The sequence below is a fragment of the Pelodiscus sinensis genome, chromosome 19 (assembly GCF_049634645.1).
Source record: "Pelodiscus sinensis isolate JC-2024 chromosome 19, ASM4963464v1, whole genome shotgun sequence".
Taxonomy (NCBI): domain Eukaryota; kingdom Metazoa; phylum Chordata; order Testudines; family Trionychidae; genus Pelodiscus; species Pelodiscus sinensis.
In genome coordinates this window covers 7056913-7075874 of record NC_134729.1, presented here as the reverse complement: position 1 = coordinate 7075874, position 18962 = coordinate 7056913, and the positions used below count along the sequence as shown (strand labels likewise).

Genomic DNA, 18962 nt, shown 5'->3' with positions numbered 1-18962 from the left:
AAGGTTGCTGTCTGCTGGTACTGGCAGGCCAGCGGACACCTGTTCAGCAACGTGACAGAGAGAATCCGGACGGTTCTGCTCCAGAGAAGATGCCGGGGGAGGGACTGGAACTTTGACTTTGAAGCGGCGAGCTAACATGCCCCCAGCTCCCGGTGAGTCATTCTCCGAGCCGGTCACGGTGGATGTGCTCTGCCATCTCCATTCCAATCTGCCGGGCACAGAGCGCGCACGATGTGAGCAGAATGAAAGCTGAGGCCGCGTCGCAGAACGAAGCCACACACACTGCCCGTTTCCCCCTCCCCATCTCGCCGTTCAGCTCAGCAGCCCTGGGCCTCGCTTCAGAGAAGAGGGGAACGCACAAGAAATCCTCGCCGAGGAGGAAAAGAAGAAAAGAACGAATGAACGAACATGCTTTACAACCAAGTCTCTCCAGTCCCCTCTGCTCGTCAGCAATAAGCAACGTTCCCCGGCTGTTTGTGGCTGTCAGTCTCCACCCCGAACTCTGCTCCCCACCTGCCTGCTTTGTCTTATCTCGTCTTCTACACAAACACAAGATGCCACTAACCAAAACTGCATTAAAAAGGGAATCTCTGACTTCAAAGGGCCGTGTTCCTGCTGCTCCAATTAGAGGGGAAAGCAATTCCTGGCTGAGGAGGCAGGAGGGAGACTTTGTGCTGCCAGATCCGTTCCAGCCCAGAGCGGGAGCAGGAGAGAGACATCTGTCCCTACTGAGCCCTTTGTAGGGCCTGGCCTTAGGGGAGCACAAGTCCCCTGCAGTTTGAATGTCAGTACTGTGCTGTGCACGGGCGTGTCCTCACTCCGTGGCCACACGCAGAAGTTAGGGACACTAGCTGAAGGAATGTTAGGCTGGCAGAATACCATTACAGAGGTTGGAATGTGCCCAAAGTGAATTCCGATTTTATTTTTTAAATTTGAGGCTGGCATTTTTCTGTTCAACGCTTTTTCTTTCTTTTTTTTAATACGCTGTTTTACTGCTTTTTAAGAAAAGACCACTGTGCCAAAAAAGGTGATTTTTCCCAAGAATTTAAAATGTTTCTTTCAAAACTTTCCCCTTTTTTTCCTAATTGTGCAGCTTTTTATTTGCCATTTTTCACCCACTGCCAATTTTGTCTAAATGTTGAATTTTTACAAAATTAAAAATGTTTTATTTCAGAATTTGGAAATTTAGTATTTTGAACGTGACCGTGGTTGGAAACCTCCCTTAAAATGTCTGGATTCAAACAATATTCTGAAAAACATACAAAATCCAAAAAAGCCTTCAGTCAACAAAACTGCTTGCAAAACTCTCATGGAAACTTGATTTGATTTTTCAGCCAGCTCTAATGCTGAGTTGATTCTTCCTGGGGTGGATGCCCCGTGTTCTCCGCTGAAGTAGAAATGTGCACCTGATGTTTTTGCTGAGAGCACTGAGGGAAGCCGCCGTGGAAACCAGCATTGATTTTCTGTTTGAAAGCAGAGAAAATTGTCATTCCGTTTAGTTCTGAGCTGTGGTGAAGGACATTCCACCACATGAAGTAATCCTAGCAGCTCTCACAAGCTAAATGGGCTGTTATGGGCAGGGGGCTGGACTTGATGACCTCCTTAGGTCTATTCCAGCTCCATGATTCTATGATTCTATGGAGATGGGAGACCTATAGTCAATAGACTGTACTCAGTAGGTGGCTCTCCCCGGTGTGAATCGGCTCAGAGCCACCACATTTGGGCGTGTGCTTTCTGCCTCCCTCTGTGGTTCAAACAGGATCCTTCTATAGATCCTGCCCTGGGCTCACTGCTACATTCTCAGCATTTCTCCGGGCTCATCGCTGTTTTGTTTAACTTGTGTTAAACAGCTACCGAGTTCCACCCAAGAGGTGGCTACAATTCAGGGCTGGTTCTATGTGAGCAGCATACAACCTGTCCCTGCAGTCCTTGCATGGTCAAAACTGCGATGGGAATTTCTGCTAGGACAACCAAGCTCCTAGCAGACGTTATAACAGCTCTTGCTCCACGTCACCAGACCACTGCTTAACTCTGACCCTGTAGGGCCCCTGGCATTGTGGGCCCTGGGCCATGGATGGCTGTTCCCTGTAAGCTGAGCGCTTGGGTGGCCACCCAGGAGAGATTCAAATGCTGCCCACCTGATTAGCAGAGCACCCACTGTGCCCACAGCCAGCAGCATGTGTTTCTACTGGTGGTGCACATCCACACATGCCTCAGTGCACAGAACAAAATTTATCCCAGACATAGATAGAGACAATTAGGAGGAACACTGATGGCTGGGACTGCTCACACTGCCACAACACACACCATAAATAATAATGCACCGAGCTGCTTTCTAGAGTTCAGTGCCGTCCCCAGCCCAGAGCGAGGCTGGCTTTGCCATATCTGAGCCTGTGAGCGGTGTAGCCGGCTACAGGTCACAAGGGACCATTGGGATCATCTGGTCTGACCCCCTGCACATTGCAGGCTACAGAACCTCAACCCTCTGCCCTGTAAGAGACCCCTAGTCTCTGTCTGAGTCACTGTCATCCTCAAATCAGGATTTAAGGGTTTGACGTTATAGAGACTGCACCATTTACACTAGCTGAAACCTGCCAGGGCCCCTGGCCCCTTGCTACAGAGGAAGGTGAAACCCCCCCCAGTGTCTCTGCCAGCCTGACTTTGGGGGGAAATTCCTTCTCCACCCCAGATGCAGCAATCAGTTGGACCCTGAGCATGTGGGCAAGACCCCACAGCCAGACACCTGGGAACAAATTCTCCGTGTAACTCCGAGCCCTCCCGCTCTGGGGTCCCATCTCCACCACCGGACATACTTGCTGCTTGCAGTCACAGCCTGCTGCCTGCCAGTGTCAGCAGTGCCACCACCCCACCCCCTCCAGAAACTTGGCAAGCTCAGATTTGCAGCCAGTTGGGTCTTGTGCCCCCACGGCTCCCCTTGGGAGGCTGTTCCCGACTGTCACTCCTCTGACGGGTCGAATGTCACGTCTCTGACGGGTCGAATGTCACGTCTCTGATGGGTCGAATGTCACGTTTCTGACGGGTCGAATGTCACGTCTCTGATGGGTCGAATGTCACGTTTCTGACGGGTCGAATGTCACGTCTCTGATGGGTCGAATGTCACTCCTCTGATGCCTTGAAACTTTCGGCTCCTTTCAAACCTAACTTTGTTGCTGGATCATTCATAGCCATTTGTTCTTGTTTTCACATGGGCATGTAAATAACTCCTCTCCCTCCCTGGTACGTGTCCCTCGGATGTACTTTTGAAGGAGCAGTTGTATCTCCCCTCAGCCTTCCTCTGGTGAGGCCAAACAAGCGAGCTCTTCGAGTCTCCTCTCCATAGGTAGCTTTCCCATTCCTCTGATCAGCCTAGTGCCTCACCTCGGCACCTGTGCCACTTTGAACACTTCTTTCTGAAACATGAGAGATCAGAGTTGGCCAAGAGTGCCAGAGGGTCTCCCCAGTGTCCAGGTGTACACTGGAACCAACATTTCCCTGTCGCTATGGAAACACCTCGCCTGACGCAGCCTAAGACCATGTTGGGCTTTTTCATGGTGTCACCACAATGGCAGCTCATAGTCACCCTGGGGTCAGCCCAGGTCTTTCTCCTTGTCTGTCATTTCTAATACATCCCCAGCTTATAGGGAACATTCTTGTGGCTAGTCCCTACTGCTACGTCTAGATTGGCATGATTTTCCGGAAACGCTTTTAACGGAAAAGTTAAAAGGGCCAGCTGTCTACACTGGCCCTTTTGCGCAAATGATTTGCGCAAAAGGACTTCTACCTGAACGGGAGCAGCATAGTATTTCCGCAAGAAGCCCTCATTTCTTACAGTAGGAAGTCAGTGCTTTAGCAGAAATTCAAGTGGCCAGTGTAGACAGCTGGCAAGTTTTTCTGGAAAAGCGGCTGATTTTCTGGAAAACTGGCCAGTCTAGACACAGCCTAAGTGTATGACTTTACTCTTTGCCCTATTCCCATTCCCATTTGTATTATTTCAGTTTTCAAGGCCACCCTAACATTGTACAGTATTCCAGTCCTTTGTACTGGCAATACCCCCACCTTTGGGCCATCACACACTTTATTAGCCAACACCCACTTTTGGTGCCAAGATACAAATGCTAAAGAAGATCAGTCACAAAACCAATCCCGGAGGAATTTCACTAAAATAAGCTCCTACCAGCCTGACAGGTAGGACCCTTTCACCACTTCCGTATCCACCACCAGTTCTCCTCTTAACCCTATCTTCTACGATTCAACAAATAATTTTCCATGTGGGACAGCATCAAATGCCCTGCTGAAATCCAGGTAGATTCGATCTACTGCATACCCGTTGTCTAAAAAAATGAGTTCTCTTCTTGAAAACACTGATCCACTTGGCCTGGCATGAGCTACCTTTTATCAAACGTGGTGTTTTATCCCGACCCAATTCACTTCAATACCCTGAACTTTCTCTTTCAGCATTTGTTTCAAGACCTTGCATACAACAGAGCTCAAACTAACAGGCCTGGAGTTTCCCAGCTCATTTCCCCCCTCTTTCCTAGAAACAGGTCCTACGTTAGCCATTCTCCAGCCATGACCCCCCGCGTCACACGATCGTTCAAAACCCTTGCTATTGGGCTTGCAATTGCTTGTGCCTGTTTCTTGGGTGGAGATTGTCCCAGTCCCTCAAATTAGTTCTATGAAGCTGTTTTCTGCTTGACTCACCGTGCTTCGTGGTCCCACTACGTATTGCCTTGTTTTTATGTATTTATTTGGCTAATTTTCTTGGCAAGGTCCAGCCCTGCTGGGCTTTTGGCAGCTCTCACTTCTCCCCTGCACTTTCCGCCCCCAAGAGGTCGCTTTCCCCTCACTGATCCTGCCCATCTGCCATTGCTGGGAGGCTCTCTGCTTTCCCTTAATTTGCTGTTCAGAAGCTTCCTCATACGGCCCTTCCCTAGGGGTTTGCCCAGGTAGGTCACACCGCGCAGCCGCTCCATCCCAGGCTCTGCACCCTCCAGAATCTGAGCCACGTCTCCTGTTTCTATGTCTCCGTGCCTCGCGCCCGCTGCCTGCCGGCTCTGTGTTGACAGATGCTGCGCCTGCCCTGCCCGGATCCCTGCTGCTCGCTGTCTTGGCAGAGGCATGTCAAGGAAAACTGAACCTGTCAGAAAGCCCAGGTGATGCATGTTGTTTTGTGCAAATCCATTAACCTTTGCTCCAGCCTTTTAAAGCCCTGGCAGGGGAGCAGGGTCTCCCAGAGCAGAGCTCACTGTGCTCCTGATGCCTTGGCTGGGAGTCTCGGTGGCTGCTCCGGAGAGTTGAGTTGCTCACACTTAGCCTGTGCTGCTCCTGTGAAGCCCCGAGGCCATAAGCATCCTGCTGTCACATCGCGCAGGCTCCAAATCTGACCTCCCTCCCTGCGTCAAGCCGTGCCCTGCCCTGCCTTGCACAGTTCTGAGGGCTCCAAGCCATTTACACGCTGGCTCCCTTTACAGGCCAAACTCACGCCTGAGCTAACTCCGCTGACTTCGGGCCATCCCTGGGCTTGTCTTCCCACAGCGTGAGGGCCTGCTTCACTAGTGCCCGGGCAGCCAACCCACAGCCCCCAGAATTTTTCCCCACCCCACCAAATAATGAGCTTGTAGCATTCCAGGAGTGGGGACCTTGCACGGTTCAGTTAGTGCAAGGCAGGTGTGAAATGCTACTGTCACAGCTCCCCCTGCTGGCGGCTCACCAGATTGCTGTGAGGAGATCCCGGCACTAGGACCCCATGTCCACTCTGTATGTGCGGTTGTAGAGATAGGGATGCAGATGGCCCTGGCTCATTCCTGCCCATACAGATGAAAATACAAATTTTGTATCTGTGCAGGGTTCTACCCCTGTGCCCTAAGCTCCCCTGGGTCTCAGCAGACTCCAGCCCGCTCTGGCATATTTCCTGCCACTGATTGTCACAGAAATGGAGCTCGTCAGCCCACCTGCAGTAGGCCCGCAGGACCTGCGCTGACCCCCAAATAGCCCCTCTCCCAGAATCCCAATGGAGGGGGGAGCGGCACAAGCCTTTTGCTTCCCCTCTACCAGCCCTGAGGCTGCATGAGCAGCGCAGAACACACAGGTGTGTTGCACAGACACCTGACACCTGATTGCTCCTTCCTTGAGCACATGAAAAATACAGAGCTCTAGGAAAAATAATAATAATAATAATAATAATAAATGCTGCCCACATCTCCTCATCCCTCCAGCATCACTGGGCCCATCCAGAGTTCTGCGCCCGTGCATGGCTCATGTTCTGGAACATGGGGCCATCTCCCCGGCTCTCTCTTCCACGTTCTGTCCTTAAAAACAATTAGATGTCCTGTCGCACCTTAGAGACCAACAAAAAATATAGACAGTATCCTGAACTTCCGTGGCCACAACCCACTTCCTCAGAAGAGCAGAGTGGAGAGTAAAGGGGGGGGGCTCACAATTTATGACAGAAAAAGAAGGGGGGCCGTACCTGTCAATAGTAGTGCTGGTGCTAACGAGGCTAATTGAGTGGGCTGGAAGTGTCCCATACTTAGCTTTCGATGTCGGTTGGGTGTTGAGTGTAAGGAAATCTGGGTTCATAACGGCCCATCCAGTTCAGGTCTCTGTTCAAGCCAGGAGAGAGAGTGTCAAATTTGCAGATGAAGGCAGTGAGGAGTGACGGGGCTCAGGCTATGGGAGCCCAGCCTGAGATGCCTTGAAGGAGCTGAGCACCTGCCCTGGAAATTCGGCCCAGTATCCCCCAGGCACTCATTACCTCGGAAATGTTAGCCGTAGGCGAGTTGTTGGCATCAGAAGGCAGCTGCCAATGAGAATAACAGCCTGTGGTGCATACGGCCTTTGTGCCGGCCCGGCGGTGTCTTCACACAACGAATACTAACTATCCCTGCTCCTGCTTTCCAGCCCCCCCTCGCCTGAGCCTTACCAGGGAGGTTGGATTCCCGCCCCCAGCTCGCAGGCGGAGAAGCTGCAGGAAGAGGGTTTGTGGCTCAGATCAGTGCACTGCTACACGCCCAGGGCTGCACACTTACACTAGCCTGGGGAGTACGGGATAATCAGCGAAACGTGAGCTCCCAGGGCGATGCCGCGATGCCGTTCTGGGATCCAGGAAGCAGGGGAATCACACGTCTATTTCACCTCTGTCTTCGGCCCTCCTGGGGTGGCTGCCGGACTCCTGTCACGAGGGACATCGATCAGTTGGAGGATTCAAAGAAGAGCCACGAAGATGACAAAAGGGCCAGGAAACCTTCCTCAATGAGCTCAATCTGTTTAGTTTAACAAAAAGAAGGCTCCGGGGTAACTTGGTCACAGTCTGTAGGTACCTGCCTGGGAACGGGATTTAGTAACAGGCTCCGAAGCCGAGCAGGGACAGGGGTCTAAGATCTGTGACTGAGATCATGAAACATGACAGGCGTTTAACCAATGCAGTGACACCTGTCGCTCTGCAGCAAGCCTGTGTAACTCGCACCCCTAGTGTGGTTCACTGTCCCTTGCAGTGGCACTTAGACCGCTTACAGCGAGAGATAAGAACAAGGGAGCTCTACAGCCAAAGCTGAGAGCCAGCTGGCTTTATAGCTCAAGCTGTAGAGGCTTCTGTACTAAGCTCCACAGATCCCTGGCAGCTACACCGACAGCAGTAATTCTGTGAGGCCTGAACGGCCTCCCCCTTCACTAACCTCTAGGACAGCTGTGGTCCCCTAGGAAAGTGCAGCTGGGCTCACAGCACCCAGGAGAGCAGGGCTGCCCCTGGACCACACAATCTGCTGTCTCACTGCTGGCCTTTCCCCTTGACAGACTCCTTTCTACCATCACAAGAAGGTCTCTAGGCAGGGACCCGTCCCAAAAAAACACGAGAAACAACCTGGCCTGAGCAGAGATTTTAGACCCTCACAAAGGGGAAAGCCAGCAGCCTGGGTGTCACCTAGAGCAGTAGGGCAGTGGGCTGAGGGGCTGGTGGCAGGGGACCTCCACTGTTTCAGCAAATTCTCTTGTTTGGGACAGGTCAGGTCCAGAGAGTGCGGGACCTGAGAGGTGCAACCTGCATAACTGCCGAGATCTGCGCTAGCCTCTTGTACCACAGCACCACACCGGGAGCTCCTGTTCCACTGCTTGGCCCTGAATCCTGCTCCCAGACACAGGCCGCGTGGGGAGGCAAGGCCTGTGCTCCGTGGAGCCAGATGGGGCCTTGCCCTGCCTGTACTAATGTGCGTTCTGTTGGAAAGGTCCTAGCTGCTCAAGCGCTCCAGAGCATGCCGGGAGACGGCCCTGTCCTCCTCATCCTCTCCCACTCTGTCAATCTCTGCGTTGGCTGCCGGCTTAATCGGCCGTGATTGCATGTTGTTATCCAGCTGCTGAGGGAAGGGCTGGAAGATTTTCAACACCACTGCGGGGGTTAGAGCGTTTCTTCTCCTTTTTTTTGTTTTTTTTGCTTCCTTTGTAATGAAAGCTGGGAGTCTGCACCATCCCCGTGTGCCGCATGATCCCAGCAAGCAGGCCTGATTCCGCACACGGCTCAGGGGTTAGTGCTGCAGGCTCCCCCGGAGCAGCCGGTACATACAGAGCAGCTCCGTGGAGGCTGGTCACCCTTGTGCAAGGCAGGGAGCGGGAGAGGCAATGCGCCCCTCCTTTGGTGGGCATGGTGACTCACCGTGGGTGCCAGCGTTTGCACGGGGCCCGGAGGCCGTCACTCGCACAAGGAGCCGGAACTGGCCCTGACAAACCGTCTCTTGTTACTCATCAGACTGTCCCATCCCAGCTCATGCCCAGTCCCTGGATCCTGATAGGCGCTTTGTTTTCTACCCTGCTGGTGCAGTGTGAGCATCCAGGGCAAGTCCCTGTGGTGCCTGCAGTGCTCAGCACCATGGCGCAGAATTGGACCACCCATTGCCGCAACCACCTCCTCTCCTGCTGTAAAACCCAGTCAGCCCTGCAGAGCTGAAGAATCCAGGACCGGGAGTGTAGGAGACAAAGGGAAAGCCAGGGGAGAGGGGGAGGCTTGCTATGTAAACCAATGCCTGCCATTCGGAGGTGAAAATGTGTCTGCACTTGGCCTCTTCTTGTCTTGCTGCAGCCCCCAGCTGCCCTGCGTCAGCCAGTGTCGGCCCTGCAGCTGGCAATGGGAATGCAACAGAAATTCCCAGCTCCCAGTGCATGGCCATGTGACTGTATGGGGTGGGCTGGCAGGGAGGATGCTGCCAGCTGGGCGAGTAACACCGGCTGCTTTCACTCCAGCCCAGAGACTTTGTATTTCTTTATTTGCTGTTTTTATTTTCTGAGCCTCAATGAAAAAGGCAGGGTGGTGCATTGGTTATGGCAGCCATCTGAGATTTAGGAAGGCTGGGTTCAGCTCTGCTACTGACTTCCTCTATGACCTTGGGTAAGTCCCCAAGGCTCTGGACCTTGGTCTCTCTGCAGAGCTCCTTCTCAGATCCACTTAGCCCTGTAGGCACCTTAACATGCTCTGGGCTTGTACAACAAGCTCCTGGGTGCCAATGCTCACCCTGATTGGCTGGCTGCTTTAGCTGTACTGATGACTGCCTGGCTATTTTTTCTCTCCTCTTATTGGCTAGTCATTTATTCTCTGCTGGAGACTGGCTATTTTATTTTCTGGATCTGCTGATTTGCTGGCGGGGGGAGGAGGGAGAGAGGGACGGGTTAGGGTACTGACAATTTTTTCTGACCACCCCTCTGCCTAGCGGATTTATGGGCCCTGATCTATTTGGCACGCTGAGGGGCTGCCTTACTCCACATGCACCAAACGGCCCTCCCCTGGGGCAGGCGGTTGGGATGTAGATGGGGTTCTAGGTGCCGGCTCTGGGACAGCGTTTGGATGCAGGGGTGCTCAGGGCTAGGGCAGGCTGGAGGGGGTTCATGACTGGGGTAAGAGTTAGGGATGTGGGCTCCAGCAGGGCCCTGCTTACCTCAGGCGGCTCCTGTTTGGTGGTGCAGTGGGGCTAAGGCAGGCTCACCCCTGCCCTGGCCCTGCACCGCTCCCAAAAGCAGCCAGCAAACTCCATCCCAAGGCCTGTTGTGCCCCCTCTGTGCTTTGTAGCGACGGGATACAGAGTGGGAGGGGGCAGGGCACCTTGACATCAGCACCCTCCTCTCCCTCCCCTGCCCTGCACAGGAAGTAGGAGTGTCCCCAGGGGGAGGGGTAGCTCCAAGGCAAAGAGCAGGAGATGAGCAGCAGTGGGGGGAGAGGCAGTCGAAGTGCCGGCACATGGTAGCCTCTTGGCCAAACCAGTCAGGATCACCTGCCAGAGGCGCCAAGATCTGCCAAGAGATCTCAATAGACGGGTTGGTGACCACTGGCCTACACTGACCTGACCGGGCACATGGACAGCCCCAGGCCAGCAGGGGGCGACTCTCCCACAGAGATGCTTCCCGGGGGGGGGGGGGGGGGTGGTAACTATGCCGACGGGAGGCGCTCCCAGGAGCATCGTCTGTAAAGCACTCAGGTGCCCCGCGTTGCCATGGCGCCGTCAGTCGATGAAAACGGAACTTTGGCGTCGGTGGCGAGCCTGCGCGGGCCCCACGTCCAACCTGCCCACGTGTCCAGGGAGCAGGGTGCCAGCTCTGCACCGTGAATCCAGCAGGGCCCTGGAGCAGGGACTGCAATGACCATTCCAATGCCCAGGTGCTGTGGGGACTGTCCCAGCATGGCCCCCAGCGCAGAGACGGCCTGCCCCGACTGACACCGTAGGAACAGTCCCCCAAGGGACACAGAAGCCATCACTGTGCTGGGGGGCTGGCAGCAGAGCTACATGGTGTAGACCAGGCCTTAGTTTCTGTGCAGGGCCATTCTGTGCTGGGGTCCCATCCATTGGATGCTTGGGGTGGTCACCATGGGCCCCCAAAAGCAGGGGGCCTATGGATAGGGTGGTTGTAGTTCTGTGACATACACCAGTGGGGCTGTCACTCCCACCTTGCACCCAGGGGTGCTTTAAATCGCCTGGGCTACTCACCAACAGGCAGGTCATACCCTGAGTGCCTGTGAACGCAGCCTGCCAGCCACGCAGGGGTTACCTGCTCTCCCCAGCCTTGGTTAGACAGCAGGGGGACCCAACACCCCCCACGCTCAGATGTTGCCCCAGGAATGGAGGCACTGACCTGACTGGCCCTTTCCTGGACAATGCAAATATTTCCAGTGTGCGATGCCCGTAAGGGAATGATATGCCAGTGTGTTAACTCAAACAGGGATCAGACACATTGGAGTAGATCAAACAGTAAAACAAGCAGATTAATGACAGAGAGATTTTAAGTGAATACAAGTAATGAGCCATAAAAGTCAGAAATGATTTCAAGAAAAGCAAGGTAAAACATTTACAGTACTAAAGTCTAATGTGATTAACTTTATTAGATGCAAGCGCAGCTTCCCACCACATGCTCCAACCAATTACTGACCAAACTCTCTGGTTAGCTTCCCTCCAGAGTCCAGCACCTGCGTCCTTTGTCTCTTCAGGTGCAGTGAAATGCAACGGGAGGGGGTGTCTTGGGGTATTTGTCCCTCCTTTGTATAGTTTCATTCAGCCCCCTTCTTGAAAAACATTTCCAGGTAGGCACTAGGGGTATGTCTACACTACAATGTTAGTTCGAACTAACGGACGTTAGTTTGAACTAACATTCATAGCCACTACACTAGCGCTCCGCTAGTTCAAATTTGAATCAAACTAGCGGAGCGCTTAGTTCGAACTAGGAAAACCTCATTTTATGAGGATTAAGCCTAGTTCGAACTAGCTAGTTTGAATTAAGGGGTGTGTAGCCCCTTAATTCGAACTAGTGGGAGGCTAAGGCTTCCCAGGTTTCCCTGGTGGCCACTCTGGCCAACACCAGGGAAACTCTATTGCCCCCCTCCCGGCCACGGAGCCCTTAAAGGGCCACGGGCTGGCTACACAGTTTGTGCCAGTTGCAAGGCTACAAGCACTCGTGCCAGCAGACCCTGAACCTGCCACAACATGAGCCAGCCACCCGAGGACACCCAGCCCTCCAGTGCTCCCCAGGACCAGCCTGGCGGCTCCCAGGAGCCTGCCCGGGGGCGCAAAAGGCAGGCGCCCGCCTGGTCAAGTGCGGAGATCGTGGACGTCATCGAGGTTTGGGGGGAAGCCTCCAATGTCCACGATCTCCGCACTAGCCACCGGAACGCGGCCGTCTACGGACGCATGGCTGCCAGCCTGGCCGCCAGGGGCCACCAGCGCAGCCGGGAGCAGGTCCGCTGCAAAATTAAGGACCTGCGGCAGTCCTACTCCCGGGCCTGCCAGCCAGGGGCCGACCCGGAGGCCTGCCCCCACTTCCACGCCCTGGACCGCCTCCTGGGGGCTCATGCCATCCCTGCCCCCCGGGACGTGATTGACCCCGGGGCAGAGGGCCCGCTCCAGGAGACGGAGGAGGAGGAAGAGGGCTCTGAGAGCCAGGAGCCTGCCGCCAGCCTGCCCGGGACCCGGGACCCCCGAGGCACGCCACAGAGCCGCTCCCCTGCATTGTCAGAGGCCGGGGAGGCGTCCACCTGTGAGTACCTTCGTGTTCCCCTTATGTGTACGGGGGGCTGGGGCGAGAGGGAGCCCCGGGACCGTGCGCCTGGGCCTTGCCCACCAAGGAGCAGCAGCTGGGGATCCTGCAGGGGCCCTGGCCTTGCAGAGGGGAGCTGGGTTTCACACACCTGGGCCCCTGGGGTAATTGACCGCTGGTCTTGTTGCACCACAACCGCAGCACCTGGGACTGCAGGGCACACCACCCCGCCTGCAGCAGCCGCCCGCGCCCGGGCAAGCAGGAGAGCCAGGAACCAGGAGGAGTACCAGAGGCAGCACCTCCGGTTCCTGGATCAACAGCTCCGTCTCCCGGACCACTGGGTCCAGGAGGACCTGAGGCTGCGCTGGAGGAGTCTGGAGGCCCTGGAGGAGCAGGGCCGTGCCCTGCGAGGCCACCTCCAGAGCCTGCTCGACCGCTTCCCATTTCTTCCTCCTGCTGCTCCCCCTGCTCCCCCTGCTCCCCCTGCTCCTCCTGCTCCCCCTGCTCCTCCTGCTCCTGCTCCCCCTTCCGCTCCTGCTTCCTCCACACCCCCTGTCCCTCCTGCCCCCCCCCCCACAACCATTTCCCACCGACGCCCCCGGACCCGCAGTGTGGCGAGACAGGAGAGGCAGCCGGACTCCCACCCCTGAGCTTTCCTTTCCCTTCCTCCCTTCCCTCCCCTTCCAGCTCCCTCGTCCCAGGTTTCCCCCTCCCCTCTCCAACCCTCATTCCTCCCTTCCCTCACCCCAGTTATGTTAAATAAACAGACGTTTTTGTTTCAAAAACAGGTGTCTTTATTGTACAGTAGATAGGGAGGGGAAAGGGGAAGGGGGGTAGGATGGAAGAAGGCCCCAGTGGGGCATGCAGGGAGAGGTCAGTCCTCCTCCTCCTCCACCAGGAAGCTCTCCCGCAGGGCTTCCCGGATCCGGACGGCCCCCCGCTGGGCTTCCCGGATGGCGGCAGTGCGGGGCTGACCGTAGTGTCCAGCCATGCGGTCAGCCTCAGCCATCCAGGCTGGCAGGAAAGCCTCCCCCTTCCGCTCACACAAATTGTGGAGCACACAACATGCCGCCACCACGGGAGGGATGTTGTGCTCGGCCAGGTCCAGACGGGTGAGGAGGCATCGAAAGCGGGCTTTCAGTCGCCCGAAGGCCCCCTCCACCACGATGCGGGCCCTGGTCAGCCTGGCATTGAAGGCCTGGCGGGAGGGATTGAGGTGTAGGGCTTCATGAGCCAGGGCTGCAGTGGGTAGGCGGCATCCCCCACCAGGCACACGGGCATGTCCACGTCCCCGACCCTGATGTGGCGGTCGGGGAAGAAGGTCCCGTCCTGCAGCCGCTGGCACACGGAGGAGTTGCGGTACACCCGTGCGTCGTGTGCTTTGCCGGACCAGCCCACATTAATGTCCGTGAACTGGCCCCGGTGGTCACACACGGCCTGCAGGATCACGGAGAAGTACCCCTTGCGGTTGACGTACCGGGACGCCTGGTGTTCCGGGGCACGGATGGGGATGTGCGTCCCGTCGATGGCCCCCCCCGCAGTTGGGGAAGCCGAGGGCGACGAATCCCCAGATGACGGTGTCCGGGTCGGCGAGGCGGACCACCCTGCGGAGCAGCACCTGGTTGATGGCCTTGACCACCTGCGGAGAGAGACACAGCAAAGTGCCAATCAGTGGGGCGCCCGGGTGGCTGGGAGCGTTCGTGCCCTGGCAGTGCCCCGCGCCCCACTCCCGGTAGCAACCCCCCTGGCGGCATGTAGTACGGCCGGGACAGCCCGACCCCTCCGGTGCGGGGTGCTTTCGCCTCCTCCCGCCCCCCCTTTGTCCCTGGGGCGGCCCATCCCCTCCTTGCAGCCCCCCTTTCCCCCGGCTCGGTGGCCGACGAGCGCCGTACCTGCATGAGCACCGCTCCGACGGTGGATCTCCCCACGCCGAACTGGTTCCCGACGGATCGGTAGCTGTCCGGCGTGGAGAGCTTCCAGAGGGCGATGGCCACCCGCTTCTGGAGGGGGATGGCGGGCCTCATGCGAGTGTCCCTTCTGCGCAGGGCAGGGGCGAGCCACTCACAGAGCTCCAGGAAGGTGTCCCTCCTCATCCTAAAGTTCTGGGTCCACTGTCGGTCGTCCCAGCGCTCCAGGACGATGCGGTCCCACCAGTCGCTGCTGGTGTCCAGACGCCAGACGCGGCGGGGCACGCCAGTGCCGAGGCGCCGCCGCGGCTCCTCCACGGCCCCCAGGGCGGCCAGGCGGAGAGGCAGGGGGCTGACGTTCCCCAGGTGGTGCCAGGCAGCCTCGAGCCATTGCTGGCAGGCTTGCAGCAGCAAGTCCAGAACGTGCACCAGAAGGTGCAGGGCGAGCCGTGGCTCCATGTTGCCATCTGCGGCGGCCCCCCCGAAGGGAAGCACCGACACAGACGGGCACAGAGACCAACGCTTTGCTGTCCCTCGGCGAGGTAGGCAAGCAAGCAGGAAAAGCTGAGAACCGGCTGTCCAGGGGGGTCCCTTTAAGCACGAGCCTCAGATAGCCTCAGACAGCAGCCACACAAAGCAACTGCTGACCTGATGCCCTGCCAGAACCGGTTTCAGCTGCCCTTAAATGCCCCCCTGCGTCCAATCAGTGTGGACGCGCTAGTTCGAATTAGCAAAACGCTAATTCGAACTAGTTTTTAGTTCTAGACGCGCTAGTTCGAATTAGCGCTGTAGTGTAGACGTACCCTAGGAGACAAAATGGTTTTGTTTTCCTACCTGCGTGATAGCCCCAGGAGCACATGTTCTCTTGCCTACGACACGCCTGTTTGCTAAATTCTGTGTGGGCAGAGCTGTGGGGTATATGGGACATGTGTTACTAACACCGCACAGGGGGCTCTTATAACTTCACATACAATGTTGCCACACATCTCTCACCAGGACAGTAATGCCCAGCAAATTAGGAGTTTTCAATGATACCTCACAGAGCAGACATTAGTGCGACAGACAGTCCCCCGGGGTGCTTGGGCATGCCTTGCCGCCAGGTGAGCTGGCTTTTGTGATGATGGTCCCATGCATGAAGAATCACAACCAGTCCCACAAGCTCCCAGCCACTTACCCCAGGTCAGAGGCCCTTTAGATCTCCCACCAAAAACAATGCTTTTAGTGAAGCCTGTATTCAACTACATACAGATTTACTGGGAAAGGAAATCAGATAACTATTTACAAGGTGAACAGGAAAACACACACACTCCATGTGCCCCATAGGGCTAAGCCAAGCAAAGCAGCTTGGGAATAGTCGCTTACGCTTAGAAATACCTGGGCCCCCGGAGGGCAAGCGCCATAGAGATGCCAAGTTTCTTTTGTGTGGGGCTTTCATCTCCCTCCTGCCATGTGCTCTGAGCTGCTGGGAGGAACCCACTTGCAGGACTCATCTTCGCAGGGCGGAGGCAGAAGAACACGTCTTTTGTCCTCCTGTCAGGGCCCGTAGGGAAATTCCAGCCCCACAATAGGCCAGCTGGTTCTGATGGCCTTGCCTTTCAGGAAGGGCACAAAACCTTCTGTTCAAGCTCAGCCCTTCACAGGAGTTAACGTCTCTCTCCCAGCTAGTGAGTGACGCAGTTGCAGAGGCTCCCAGTGTGAATGCTCAAAAATTACCTTGCAGCGTGAGCTCCTGTCATAACCAGGAGGGCTGCTATCTGCTGTTCCTGCCCCCTCCTTGGAGCGTGAATCTTCCTTGGAGCTGGACATCTTGCCTTGATCGGAGGCTGTTTCTACTTCAGGGTGTCGCTTAGGAAGGGTTGGTTGCTTTAGGGCTACTTTGCCCAATCACAAAAGCACGCACTGGGCTGTTTCCCTGCCCTGTTCTAGCCTAGCTATCCAGTTGCCCCCAAAGCTAGAGAAAAACAAACTGGTTGGGTTGGACTGTCCGGCTTTAGCTTAACCTTCTGTGTACCTCTCCCCAAGGCAGCAACAGAAAACAAAAAGAAAAAAAAAACCTCCAAAGCTTGCAACTACTACACTACCTGTATCCTTTTAAAATCCTGGGTTCTCAAAATGATCCCACCTCTGCCACCATGTCAAGGCTGTTCCCCACTCTGGCATGACTAATACAGAAGTGGGGGCCCACAAAAGCACCCCAAAACCTTATCTCTACAGGCTTTTGTACAAAAAGTTCCCCCCCAAATCCTAATACCCGGACTTTGGAGACTATCCGCTGCCACCACCCAAGTAATTCCAAGGAAACCAGGGAAAGATCATTTGGAAAACCTCCTCCCTAAATCCTCAGGGGTATTTCAAGTTCTTTCCCCCCCAAAGAGCTTGAGAAAGAAAAGAGAAAATGAGCTGCAGTCTGTGATAGCTGCCCCTGAGTTAGACAAACAGACCTTCCAGGACACAAAAATGAACCAATACAGACTGGTTAATTAGAAAAAGAACATAAACTTTTATTATCAAAACAAAACTACCATTGCAAGCGTAGCTGAGGTGGCTAGGTGGTAAGAGCCACCAATTGATATACTCAGAGAAAATTCCCTGGGTTAGAAAGCTTCATTACAAAAGAAAGAGAAAAAATACTTTTAACAGCACAGACATCAGTTCCAAATCCCCAAACCAGAAAACAATAAAACCTGACCGGCTCACTAAACTTTGCCCTACTTACACATTCTAAGAGATCTTTTCTTGGAGAGAGACAGGGCTTCCCATCTCCCTGTTACTTGGAAGGAAATCCCTCTGACTCAAACAAAGGAGGGAAAAGATAAAAATTCCTTTGTCCCAGTTTGAAATCCCTACCTGCATTGCTGTTGGCTGATCAGATACCTGGCTAGGGACAGGAGACCTAGTTAACCCCTTAGTCCCCAGGTGCTGATCAGCTCTCCTGGTTATGACAGCTACACATGCTCAAAGTGAGGTAACTGCTGCCGCGGCTCACAAGCATTCAGCAGAGTCTACACTAGGAGTGCACAATCATTTTTGCAGGGGGGCACATAATGAATTTTGGCAGTGGTCAAGAGCCAGTCCCCCTTCCCTGGAAGAGTCGGGGCCTTAGGGGAAGGGGTGGGGCCTCGGGCGGAAGGGGCTATTCCCTGTAGGCGCCCCATGGCAGGGAGAGGTGCTCCCTCACCCCTGGGCCAATCAGTGCCTGAGGGCACGGGAGCGTGAGAAGTCTCTCGTTCCCTCCCTGCCCCCACCCTGCCAGGAGCATGCAGCGCCTAGACGGAACCTCCAGCCATGTTGAACAGCAAATGACTTCGCACGCTCCCCCACCCCCAGGTCTCGATTGGCCGGGAGGCAGGGAAGTGACAGGATAGCCACAAGCCAGATCAAATGGCTTGGTGGCTGGATCTTGCCCACCCTTGGTCTACACCATAATCATCTCATCTGAGGAAGTGGGCTGTGCCCACAAAAGCGCCTGATACTGTAGGTATATTTGTTAGTCTCTCAGGTGCCACAGGACCACTCCTTGCTCATAAACCCACCTGACAGCGCTAGCACAGGTGAGCCAGGTGAGCGTCTGCGAGGGGTTTGCCACTGTTCAGCGCAGACTTGGGGACCTTGGCACAAGCTGGCGCCTGCTTTGCCAGCATCCTGCTGACCACTTTTGGAAATGTGTCCTGACACCCCTGCCTCAGTTTCCCATCTGGAACTGGGGGCCAGCGTGACTGGGGCCGGGACACCTGTGCGGATGGGGCCATCGCCGTGTGGCACGGCTGGCGTTCGTGTGGGCCAGGCTGCAGATCAGGATAGTTTTTAATCAGACGGGTTTGTATAGCAGCGACTGCGCCAGAGCGGAGTGCTCAGCGGGGCCCAGAGACGACGGGAGAAACAAACACGTTAATTAATTAAAGCCAATAAATCTTGGAAGCGCTCGCCTGCCTCCCCATCGCCACCTGCCAGACAACAAATGAGGCTTTAATGAGCAGTGCAGCACTCCGCTCCCCATGGGACCCCGGCCTTGCGCAGCTGTGGGTGTGGGGGGGACCAGGCTGGGAGAGTGGGGGCTGTGGAGGGGGGATGTGAAGAGGCAGCTACAGGGAATGGGAGAGGCGCAGGTGAGGAAATATCCCTGTTTAATGGGCCGTTCGTGCGGCTGGGCCAGGCCCCCGAGCTCAGTGGCCCAGGAGGCGCTGCGAGCCCAACCGCAGCAGCAGTCCCGGGGGACATTCGCACCAGGCCGATGCATCAGCTGGGAGAGGGCGCTGGTGTCAGCAGCGTTGCTGAGTGGTCTGGCCCAGCACAAAGGGGCGGGGGTGTCAACATCGCTGGGGGCTCGTGCTGCAAGACACCCCTCCCCCATGAGGCCAGGGAGCCGGTGGGGGAAACGCTGAATCCCCGATGCCCCGATACTGCCCCTGGCCTCCGATTCTGGGGCTTTCTGCCCCAGTGGGATGCTCTGAAAGCCAAGCTGCTAACTGAAGCGGCAGTGACCAGGGTGGGGGGCTGGGAGCCAGGACGGGGGGTGTCTCTCCCCAGCTCAGTGGGGAAGTGGCTTCATGGATT

General features: G+C 55.7%; 1 long non-coding RNA gene across 3 annotated transcripts; it reads right to left on the bottom strand.

The window, feature by feature from the left end:
- Window positions 1-659: 659 nt before the first annotated feature.
- Window positions 660-10396, bottom strand: LOC112547133 (uncharacterized). Of its 3 annotated transcripts, XR_012896766.1 has the most exons (5): window positions 9918-10292; window positions 7029-7171; window positions 6470-6602; window positions 6198-6337; window positions 660-1463 (listed from the first exon to the last, which is right to left on the bottom strand). It is a non-coding gene; the product is annotated as an uncharacterized LOC112547133 (long non-coding RNA). The 3 variants fall into 3 exon arrangements; XR_012896765.1 differs by lacking the exons at window positions 6198-6337; window positions 9918-10292 and adding an exon at window positions 10320-10396 and having other exon boundaries at window positions 662-1463; XR_012896764.1 differs by lacking the exon at window positions 6198-6337 and having other exon boundaries at window positions 662-1463; window positions 9918-10282.
- Between the last annotated feature and the right edge of the window lie 8566 nt (window positions 10397-18962).